Genomic DNA, 10,652 nt, shown 5'->3' with positions numbered 1-10,652 from the left:
CGTTGTGGGGGCCAAATTCCCCCCCGGTCTGTGCCCCCCCCCCCCCGGTATGTGTCCCCAAGTGAGTTAGGATCCGGCACACATTGGCCAGACGAAAAATAAGCACGCTGGCTGATGTACCGCATTCTTTCACATCAGATACTCGCCATTTTGTCGCAATGGGACTGGGAGACAAAAAGCAGGAAGAGGAGCGATGCGATGTTTTGGGCATGTAAAAACGGAGCTCCCGTGCCCAAACTCCCGGGCACGACGGGACATGCCGCCATCACAAAAAAGAAACGAATTTCAACTTGAAATAATTCATAACTGCATTTAATCGCCTATGTCGTAGGCACACGTCACGACTGCGTCACAGCTCAAGCGCTTAGTCACCGGCTTCCCGGGTTCGATCCCAGGTCAGGTCATGTGGAATATGTGGTGGACAAAGTGGCACTGGGGAAGGTTTTCTGCGAGTACTTCGGTTTCCCCTGCCAATTCTCATCATTACCATCCGGGGCTCCCACAGGACAGTAGTGGCCGACCTACCAAGTGGACTCAGACTCACCTCACCCCAAGAAACTACGTCTGAACTCTTAAATAAAACACACACAAAAAAAAGGGATTACATTTCGACATTTGTTGGCAGTACAAATCGCTAAATTGGGACCACAGTGCAACGTGGATTTCGTGCCGGTGGGTGTCGTGTGCTACTCGTAATTGCGAGGTAAACTCAAATATAAAAACGAGTGTAAAGGCTTTCGTTTACTTAAACATAAAGTGGGGGGGTGGGTAGTGAAAACCAAAAGGGATGCGTCATGTCAGAACATTCTGGAACCACTAAAATGAGTACAATGAATGACCTTGAACTCCACCACATACATCGAGGAGGAAACACTGGCAAGGATTCGGGAAGGAAAGAAGAGCCCTATGGCGAGACCCTGAGCAAAATGCAGGAGTTGGCAAGAAATCGAAAAGCCAAGATTGTGAGAAGAAAGAAGAGAACGGATACGTTTTGTTCGCCGACCCTTCCAACGCGGAAACGGCGCTAGAAAAAGAGGACTATTTCAGCAGAGATGCAAGTCTTGTTCTAATCTTTCTCTGCAATTCGATACCAGAATGGCCGGGCTGTAAGCCAGCCGGCATTGCCGTCCCAACTGATTCTCATTACAGGAAGCAGCGCGGTTGCGTTGCAATGGGAGACCACTCGTCCGCGAGAGCCCCTGACGGGTGGCCTTGCAGACTGAAGACTGAGGTTTGCATTGTAGAATTCATACGCTGCTTTGCTTACGTACATAATGGAGTCTCCACCCATCGCGTGGACGAACGGCTAGTAGGCAGCTCAGGTGACAGGACACCGGTGCCCCGAGTTCAGTCCCACTTCAGATAACGTGGGATTTGTGGTGAGCAAAGTGGCAAGTGGTAGCGTAGTAGGTTGAGGCACTAAGCTACAAGCCGGAATATCGCAAGTTCACCTACCGATGAGGTCACTGGATTTTTCAATTCACCTATCTTTCCAGCCGCACTATAGCCCTGGGGTCGACTTAGCCCCTAACAGAAATGAGTACCAGGAATCTTCCTGGGGTAAAGGGCAGCCGGCGCGTAAGCGTGACAACTTCACCGCTACCTGTGAGCCGATTGTCTAGAAAATGTGGGAGCATCGACGTCTCACAAACCTATGGGCCTCCACGGCCTGTTACAGGGATAGCTTCGCCTTCGTACCCTTAGTTCAGAGAACCAAGGTGCTCACTTGACATTCTGTCCGAGGGGAGGGGCGGCTACAACCAGATATGTCCCATAAAAGAACAATAAGTCAAAAATAAATTTCACAAATGTACATGTGTTTCATTTCAGGTTATCACAGTGGTGACTATGAACGGTATGTCTACAACATTCTAGAATGTGACGCCGTGTAGTCTGGTAGATCATCGACGATTCGGAAGAACGTATCGCCTCCAACTTCAGGGTTTAAGAACAGGCGGATTACCAGCAAGCAGAGTCTGCTTACTTGGCTTATTCTTAGATCTTGATGACGGAGGCAATATGTTCCTCCGAAACTTCGGTAAATTTATAGCAGGTTACATTGTATTAATTAGGACTATTTTAACAATTCTATTTCTTTTCCTTCAATGGGTTATGTTCTTCAATTTCAATGCTTCGAAACAAAATACCGAAACTGCCCCGAATACCCGGACAGATGAGACACTAGCAGGTTCACGTAGCAACAATAACGCTCTGAACTTGTATTCTGGACTGTCTGCTTCGAATCTCGGACGGGTTATCCTGACTGATGATTTACGTGGATCTCCGAAGTCACTCCAGGCCAGATCAGTACCGCCATTAGATCATGCTCGCTTCCTTCCAAATCCCTTCCAATTCATCATTCCTACACAGCATAGCTGCTGACATGATACAATGATGAACTTCTGTGTATCTGAAAGTTTCTTCAAAACGATACTCGACTATTTCACGAGAATGGAGAAAATTACAGAACGAGGAGCTGCGTAATAATGTTCACCTCGCCAATTTCCATTACAATCACCAAGCATGATGATACTGAGGCGGTGTGTAGTATGCGGAGAGGAAATTATAAATGCATACAGCATTTTTGCTGGAAAACCAGAAGGAAGTAACCACTTGAAAGACCCAAGCGTAGATGGGATGATAACATTAACACGTTTCTTCAAGAAATAGAAAGAGAGGGTACAATTTCGTAAACTAGCTCACGGCTCTTGTGAATACGGCAATGAACTTTCGGGTACTGTAAATGGCGCGGAATTTATTGACTAACTGCACGACTAGCAGCATGTCAATAAAGATTTCGCTTACGTTGTTCGTGTGATTCTGGTTGGTGCATTTCGTTTATCTTGGCAACTCGTCGGACCAGAAGGTGCTGTTGCCATGGCCATGCGATGCTTTGTCTTGAAGGGTGTAACCAGTTTTCCTGACAACTTATAGAAAGTGAAAGCTGACCGACGAAATGATTCATTGAAATGCGTTTCAACTCCTTAACTATGTGTTCCGTATGGTTCTCACAATAAACAGCGACTGTTTCCCTAAACAGCATTAACCAGTTGGGCTCTGTAGCGGAGACGTAATGTGTTTCCTGTGAGGTACGGACTGAATCTCTATATTATTTGTGTGTTCCGTACGGTTCTCGCAATAAACAGCGACTGTTTCCCTAAACAGCATTAACCGGTTGGGCTTCGTAACGGAGACGTAATGTGTTTCCTGTGAGGTACGGACTGAATCTCTGTATTATTTGTGTGTTCCGTACGGTTCTCGCAATAAACAGCGACTGTTTCCCTAAACAGCATTAACCGGTTGGGCTTCGTAACGGAGACGTAATGTGTTTCCTGTGAGGTACGGACTGAATCTCTGTATTATTTGTGTGTTCCGTACGGTTCTCGCAATAAACAGCGACTGTTTCCCTAAACAGCATTAACCGGTTGGGCTTCGTAACGGAGACGTAATGTGTTTCCTGTGAGGTACGGACTGAATCTCTGTATTATTTGTGTGTTCCGTACGGTTCTCGCAATAAACAGCGACTGTTTCCCTAAACAGCATTAACCGGTTGGGCTTCGTAACGGAGACGTAATGTGTTTCCTGTGAGGTACGGACTGAATCTCTGTATTATTTGTGTGTTCCGTACGGTTCTCGCAATAAACAGCGACTGTTTCCCTAAACAGAATTAACCGGTTTCTCTTCCTAAAACAGCGTAAACAATGAACTGGAAAGGATGAGGAAGGAAGCCACCCACTTTGTGATAGTATCCTAGCAGCTGCCTCGAGACCCTTAGGAGAAACTCCAGCACCTCAGTCAGGAGGGCTGATCGCCGGTCCGAGATGTGAACCCAAGCCGTCCCAAATGTTTCTAGCTTAGTAAGGCGGGATATCTCGGTCGGTTTAGGGGCAGGCTATGGGCTGCACACCAAGGTTCGATTTCCGAAAGGGGCAAGAAATTGTTCTCTTCTCAACAGCGTTCGCCCCGCCTCTGGGGTTCACCCAGCGTCGTATCCAGTGGGTACCTAGGTTTGTTCCCCGGGGGTTAAACGGCCGGGGCGTGAAGCGGAATACTGACCTGCATCACATACTGAGATGACGCGCTTAACTGAGCAGAGGGACAGGTGCGTTTGTCTGGTGTCAGATGAACTGATTGTGAGGAGCAGAGGAGGCGTGAGCTGCTCAGGATGGCGTGCAGTGCTGTGATGGTGGCCTGCCATGGGACGAATGGTGTGCCAATACACGGAGCTGCCACTCACCCCCAACACTTGCTGTCTGCAATCGTGCGCCCTACCCGTGGACCCGTGGACCACCATTTTTGGTCAAGCGTGTGTTGAGTGCAATTCTGCGCAGATCAATATGAGTATTGATTACAATTTTATTGCGTCGCAATATTGCTGCTGCTTTTTGGTGGGGGCGCAGTGTTTTCGCAGTACCTGCCTGGGGAAGTCGGCAGTTCCCTTGACTCACTATCACCCCTCGGCCTCATGGGAGCCCCGACAATAATCCACCCTGTCTGAGCTAGAAACAGAACATTATATATTTCTTCGCAAGATCTGCCGCTGAGCTAGGTCCCCTGGGTTACCGCTGCAACTGCGGGGTAGTGTGGCATGGCTCATTTCGTACACGTGCACCCCAACATTTCCCTGAAGATAGCTTCACTCCGCTGTATCGAGGGTAGTTTCCATGTGCCCAGTCCGAAGTGTGTCATCTTGACAACCAAGTGTTATTTATAGGTGCAAATGTTCTTAAACTGTGCAGCATATAAACAGGCACACAAGACGCAACCCAAGCAACAACCCCTGTGCTTAAATAGAATTAAGCAATACGCCCTGAAGACATATGGGGGAGTGGAGGTATAGCTCCACTATTCTTTACCTCAGCACTAGATGAGGGTTAGTGGTCAGCTTAATGTCCCAGCTGCTTTACCTACCCGGGGAAACAGCCCCCGTTAACCATTGGAGACGAGGCTGGGTGGGCCCCAGAGCCGGTCTGGACGCTGTGGAGGAGAAAACTCTTGCACTGCCGGGAATCGAACCCCAGCTCATAGACCATCGCTATACCGACAGAACTGTACCGTTTTATGGCGCAGAAAATGAATCAGAAACTGTCTCCCCAACTTCCCTTGTTATGCTCGAGTAAGTGCCACCTTGGTTGCTAGGCTCCTGCTGTCGCCAGTTGCGCAGAAGCTCCGCAGATGCGAGCAACGTGTATTCACGCGCAGACCCTCACGTCACTTCGCATCGAAACAGTCTGCTGCTGTTCGCGAAGCATTTAGCAGTGCGTAAAACCCTGACAGGGGGTCATCGAATAAGACAACACTGATATCACCTGTACGCTTGCATGTTCTGTTGTAGTTCTGGCTACGTCTTAAAAGTAACAGGCGGGTCACGCGGTAGCGTAGCTCGTTCACGCACTATGCTGCAAGCCGGAAGATCGCGGGTTCGATTGGCGATGAAATCACTGGATTTTTCAATTGACCTAATCCTTCCAGCCGCATTATGACCCTGGGGTCGACTCAGCTTCTAACAGAAATGAGTACCAGGAATCTTCCTGGGAGGTAAAGGCCGGCCGGCGCGTAAGGCTGACCTCACCGCCATCTGTGAATTGATTGTCTAGAAAATGTGGGAGCCTCGACGTCTCACAACCCAATGGGCCTCCACGGCCTGTTACAGGGATACCTTTACTTTCTTTTCATGCAACAACCTGTACTCTCTATCCAAAGTGCGTGTGCAAGTTACTCACTGGTCCTAGTACTCGCAGTTGCCCTTCGGAGAGGAAGAGGAACATTACTCAGACAGCATTTGCACTTTCATGTCCTTCCCACGCTTCAACATCACGTTTGCATTCCGTTTCCATGGAAACGGCGTGGCAGCGACACAACATCAAACGACAACCACTACCCGCCCTGCTTAGGCTCCTACTTGTGAGTTAATGCGTTCCCGAAAAGGGCGCGTAAATCGAGTTCCTTACAATATGGGACCTATAGCGTTTCGTTCCTGGAGGTCAAGGCTAAGGGCATAATTTTTTCAATGCATTTTACCCCATGTTACGTTTTAATTTTATTTTTAATACAAAATCAATGAGGAGACACGATATAACGCAGTATTAAGCATGTGGACTATTAATTTTCTTCTCATGGGGTGAGACTGAGCTCGCCTCTATTTGGCCTATTGTACCAGCCCCAGATGATGATTGTGGAGCACTCGGTGGGATGCGAATTGGCGGGGGAAACCGAAGTACTCGGAGGAAACCTGCCCCAGTGCCACTTTGTCCACCACAAATTCCACATGACCACACCCTGGCTCGAACCCGGGTCGCCTCGGTGAGAAGCTTGCGACTAACCACCTGAGCCATGGCGCAGCCTCTATTAAATATAAGTAAGTTACTTAATGTTATATCATGTATCGTTAAGAGATGCCATTAAAGACATTACAGCACGGCGTAGGTCCGAAATTCGAGTTTGGAGTCCAAAATGCGGGGGCGCAGGTCTGAACTGTGAAGTCGAGAAATTCGAGGAGTCGGGAAGTCGCGGGTGCGACGGTGTGCAGTACAAGGGGGCTAACAATACAACTGTACACCTGGGAGCGGCAGCCGAAGGGTGCAAAGTGACTGCAGTGAAGCCGAGCTCCAGCTGTTCCCAAACGCAATTTAAGAACGAAAGCAGGCACACTGCAGCAGTAAAACGAAACGAGGTCACCCGCACATCGCGGCTGCTTTGCTCGGAATTTATTACCGCTTATCTGCATATTACATAAGCAAACATACACGTCACACAGCGGAGCGGTCGCGAGGGCAGTGCTCGGTTTCGTATTGGGAGGTCCCGGGCTCAAACTTCGGCTTTACCACCATTTTGTCTGGGCTTTATCGTTTTATCTATTCTATAGGAAAATCCTAGGTCAGAATCTAAAATTAAATCAAGACCACGTCCTTCGATATCCTTGTCAGTTCATTACTCATTTTCCAGTAACTCGACTCTAGACCTATATACTCTCACATAACAAACAGCGTCGTTAAATAAAAGAAAATAATATTAAAGTAAAACCTTTCAGAATTCACTGGGGGGTCCTTATTCGTTACATAACTTTTCGTACTATTAACTTCCCCTGCTTTCTCCTGTATTCCTTTCTAGTCCTGAATGTTACCGAATGATACGTCGAGGCAGACGTTTAAACGCCATCTCCCACAAATAGCACGCACAAATATTCAACCGTAACGCATCTCCTTTATGTACATTACATTCCACATTCTGACACCAAAACATTATCAGCGCCCTGAGAACAACCAAGACACATTGAAAACAAAAGACTGTACCCTCGTTCGTGTCCCATTACATAATCTACGTAAATGCAACGTGTTAATGGCTGACCACATCGTTCCTGCGGTAACCCGAAATTCCGTTAACGCCAGGTCTCACGCTCACGTAACTTTTTTTTAATTCGCTTAGTGGGGGGTGGAGTCCAACTGGGTCCACTCGGCACGGCGGCCACTGATTGGCCTATTGTAGCCAGCCCCGGGTGATTATGATGATGGAGAATTTGGTGGAATGAAGATTGGCAAGGGAAACCGAAGTACTCGGAGAAAACGCGCCCCAGCGCCACTTTGTCCACCACAAATCCCACTTGACCGAACCCGGGCCGCCGCGGTGGTTACGTATGCCACACGTGACAAGCAAACTTACCTGACCCGAAGCGGCGTCTCAGCTCCTGTGGGTGAGCACAAACACGAAGCAGGAGGGGGGGGGGCGGTTACTGCGGTCGGTGTGAAGTGCAAACGAAGGACACAGCACGGGGTCCTGTCTTCCACGTGTTCCTGCGAAATGTCCCTGTCACCAAACAAACTTTCACTCGAAAGGTATTTAAACACACGGCGCCCCGACATCCACACTTGGCTTTGTTTACATCTCACCGCTTCCCATGTGATGTAATGATTTGCTCAAAGCAGTGGGCCCAGCGCACGAGACGCCCCCCCGAGACTTGTGGCGGGGGCGGGCGAAGAGGCTAAGTGACAGACGAACTGCAACACAGAAGCGAGGAGGCGGTGCGGCAGAACCACAACTGCTAGTGTTTACTGACTGACTGACTTGTGTGACTAGGCCAGGGTTCATCGCTGGTTCGCACTCCCCCCCCCCGCGCTGAAACGCCGCGCGCACAGCACCCCGTAACAGGAACAGCGCCATCTTCAGTTCAGGAACTTTCCGTGAAATCCGGTTCTAATTTTACACGGCGCCTAATGGCGCAGTTCTCATTAAAACCTGTTCATCTTTCTATTTGTCTGGCCAATTCTGCACCGTCATCAATATCCCACAGAACTTCAAAGTTTTGATACAAAAATGTGAAGGAAAGTGAGCACTAGGAAAACCTAGTGGTAGATAGAATTGATCTCAACGATGTAGGAAGGTGTGGATTGGATATGTCTGGCTCAGGACAGGGACCAGTGGAGGTCTCTTGTGAGCGCGGTAATGAGCCTTCAGATTCCATAAAATTCTGCAGATTTCTTGAGTAGCTGGGCAACTGTTAGCTTCTCAAAGACTCAGCTCCATAGAGTCAGTTGGTATCTCACGGTATAGAGTAGCAGGAGAGGATTATCGGTGAACAAGGGACGGGATTTGGAAGGAAGAGGGTCAGGCCTAATGGAGCCAATATGCAACTATTTTCCTGGACTGACTGAGGAAAACGACGAACAACCACAGGCGGAATAGCCAGGGTCGCGGCCGAGACTGAAACCGAGAACCTCATGAATGCAAGTCCAGAACGTGAAGGAACCTGTCACTTGCTGATGATGTCAAAACCACGCCCCACCCCACTGCTCCCGCCCCCTCCGTACTAATTTTTAGGCTGTTTCATATTTTGAAAAACATAAAAGTAGGCTTATGATATCACCAATGCTGTCTGTGAACCCGCCCCCATCAACTTTTGAATGGCTCAACCAGTCTTTATGGAACCTGGACTCATGTCAACGGCGTCCTTCATAAATCCCTCCTACCAGTGCGTGTGTCTGTAGGTGTAGACCGTTATCGTTGCTAGGCAACGGCTCAGTAAAAACGTTACCGCGGTTACGATCACATACCCAACAATGGAACAATTGTTTGACGCGTAGTTCTCTATGCGGTCAGTGTCCTATCAAAGGAAAACATGCGATTAGTTCTTCCCAGAGCTTCTTGTTGTTATTAAAATTCTGTATAATTTGTTACTTTTTAAATTCAGATTCTGTTTACAAAAGTCCGGGACGGGGCACGCCTGGTTTTTCCCAGGCTCCCCGCCGGAGCCAAGCCCACAGCAACTTATACGCGTTTACGGAATTTGGTACATGTGCTGTTTGGGGCTCTGTTGCTGCAGACTGTTCTAGTGCTGTACTTGTAAAAACATTTTCAATAAGTTCTGATACTTGCGCATTAACGGATGACGAAAGCAACTTTAACATGTACCGCCATGTTAGCAGCCGCGTCAGCACTGCCAACCTTACATTTCGCCTTCAGCAACGAATCCACTGATTCATCAGAATTTTGGTTATGTTTTCTGCCTTCTGAGGTTAAGCTGTGAGTTTTGTCTTTACACATAAACTTCTGCGGCTGGCAGAGCTAACATGGCGCTAGGTTATGAAGTTACTTGCCTCACTCGTTAACGTGTAAGTACCATATCTCCCTAGAACACGACTTTCTCTTTTTAAAATTGAATCTTAGACAAAAATTTTAAAAATATGTTTACGTGTAGAGCTATATGTTTGCAAAGTTGCATGATTGCAGCTTCTGGTTGCTTACGAGTTCCAGTTAACATTGCGAAATACTGCTTGCAATGTTCCCCTCAAGGCAATGCCTGATAGTGCCTGCAGTCGCGTTTGCTGACACGGCTATGTTGGTCAGCATTCGAAAGGCAAACCTCCCGCAATGAAGTTAGGGCATCAATAAGTACTGTGACGCCGTGTAGTCCAATACGCGGTCCTCATCGTTCAAATTCTACCGGACTAAACGGCGTCACATCCATCTTGCATATTACTGTTGCTCGCTTGTCTTACTTTTCGACCCTGAGTATGGAAGCAGGATGTTCCCCCGAAACGTAAGTAAAGCTCTACCAGAACACAATAAATACACGTACAGCGAGTGGAGAGTCAGCCCCCACACAACTGACAGAATCAAGAATTGCAGTGGTGTTTCCATGGCAACGGGAAGGAAATAAGATGGAAGACTAACGAAGGAGGGAGAGGGGCCCGTCCTTCAGTGCAGGCCACGAGCAGATGAAATCAGTGTCTGTTTAACGACGCTGTCAGTAGCACAAGCTCTCGAGCAGTAGAATAATACGCGAATAATGAACTGGAAACGATGCGGGAGGAAGTGGACGAGGCCTACTTTGAGGTACTGGCCATATATTTGCCTGGATGGACTGCAGAAAACAACAGTACAGTGTCCGAGTCCAGATCTAAACCTGGGACCTCTCGGTCACGAAGGAGGAAAGCTATCCATGGGGACGTTGAACTTACAAATTAATTTCAGAATTGTTACATGTCAGAAACATCTGCAGACTACAGCAGGGAAGAAAATACTTTTCAGAGGGCGTCACTAAGGAGAACCGACCGACAGTTTAAAATATGTTAAACAAATACACAAATTTAAAGGAAAATTTTATAGCACTGGCCAGGCACTGAATGGTGTATGGTCACTTGGCCTTAGGAAACACT

At 48.0% G+C, this 10,652-nt stretch overlaps 1 protein-coding gene across 1 annotated transcript in view; it reads right to left on the bottom strand.

Moving 5' to 3' along the window:
* The window catches only part of LOC111868934, a 116,861-nt gene extending 108,813 nt beyond the window's left edge, over positions 1–8,048 (bottom strand). Inside the window, exon 1 of the mRNA XM_023860059.2 lies at positions 7,660–8,048. The gene's annotated coding sequence lies outside the window, so the exon portion shown is untranslated. The remainder of the gene's footprint in view (positions 1–7,659) is intronic.
* Positions 8,049–10,652: the final 2,604 nt, after the last annotated feature.

Source organism: Cryptotermes secundus, unplaced genomic scaffold, assembly GCF_002891405.2.
Source record: "Cryptotermes secundus unplaced genomic scaffold, Csec_1.0 scaffold976, whole genome shotgun sequence".
Classification (NCBI taxonomy): domain Eukaryota; kingdom Metazoa; phylum Arthropoda; class Insecta; order Blattodea; family Kalotermitidae; genus Cryptotermes; species Cryptotermes secundus.
Note: the sequence above shows the minus strand (reverse complement) of the source record. Positions and strands in the feature narration are given on the sequence as shown.